Here is a 1382-nt window from a genome sequence, read left to right as displayed (position 1 = left end):
CGGGCTACGGGAGGGGCGGGGGGCGGGCTAGGTGCGGGGTTTTTGGGGAATTTCGGGGGTGGGGGACGGGAGGGGGGCGGGCAGCTTCGGGCTTTGTGTTGTTTCTGTTGTTGACTTGCAGGTGAAGACGCGGCCGGAATTCCCGCTCGGTTTTCCCGGGAAAAGCCGGCTCGAGCTCCAGGACTGGGATGGAGGAATTCCAGGCGCGGCCTCGGGGCTGCTCCCGGGCTTTTTTGGGACACCGGGAATCTCCAGATCCAGGGGGGGTTTTTTTTGGGATTTTTCGTTTTTTCACGGATGCGAGGTTTCCCCGGCCATCCAGGAGCTGGTTTGGTTCTTTTTTTTTTTTCTTCTTTTTTTCTTTTTTTGGGAAAAGGAGGAGCTTGGGAATTTTGCATCGGGAATTTTGCACTGTCCACGGAGCGGGGTTGGGCGGGGGGAAGAGGATTCAGGAAAACTCGGAAAATCGGGATGGAGGCCGCGTCGTTCCCGGCGGATTTCCGGGGAAAATTCCCTTTTCCCGCCTTTTTTTCTCTCTCTCTCTCTCTCGCAGAAGCCATGAGCAAAACTCTCCAAACTTTTTCAGGGAATGGGAATGGGAATAACACAAAATTAACCGGATGCCTTTAATCCTAACGCATTAAAAATGTTGGGGTTTGGTTTTTTTCGTTTCCGTGTGCCCACAGCGGGAGTTTTTTTCCCCGCTGCGGAATCCGTGTGGGTGGAATTTTTGGGAATGCTTGGAAGGAGCGCTGGAATGATTGTGGTGAGTCCCGGGAGCGCCGGAATTCCCGGCGCCATTCCCAGATTTTTGGACCCTCCCCCTTTCTCCCCGTTTGACTCATGCCTTAAAGAAAAAACAAGAAAACAACAACAACAAAAAAAAAAAACCAACCACGTTTGGACTTTTTCTGGGAATTTTTTTTCCGGGAGCGCTCGGATTCCGTGGATCCTCCCCGGATTTTGGGGAGGAAATCGCAGATGCCGCCGTTCCCCGCGCGGAGGAATTCCGGGGGCTCTGGATCGGGAATTCCGGAGGCTCTGGATCGAGCTCCCAGCGGGACGAGCCCCCGAGGACGGCGCCGGGAATTCCCGGGATTTGCTCTCGCCGGGAATTCCGGGGCGGGGCGGAACATTCCCTGCTGGAAGAAGAACCGGGAGCGATTCCCAAAGTCCCAGCCCGGCCGGGTTCGGGAGCCTCGGAATGTGGAGTTCAAAGAATTTGGGGTGGAAAACCCCTGGATTATCCCAAAAAAAAAAACCATAATTAAAAAAAAAACCCGGAGAGGGCGCGAGGAGGAACTCAGGAATTACACGAGGAGGCCTTTCCCGGAATTCCCGCCGCCGATCCCAAATCCAAGTGCCGGAACCGTCGGGAAAAG

Source organism: Fringilla coelebs, assembly GCF_963513975.1.
Source record: "Fringilla coelebs genome assembly, chromosome: 29".
In the NCBI taxonomy this organism is placed as follows: Eukaryota; Metazoa; Chordata; class Aves; order Passeriformes; family Fringillidae; genus Fringilla; species Fringilla coelebs.
The sequence above is the reverse complement of the archived record's forward strand: the minus strand, read 5'-3'. Positions refer to the sequence as shown.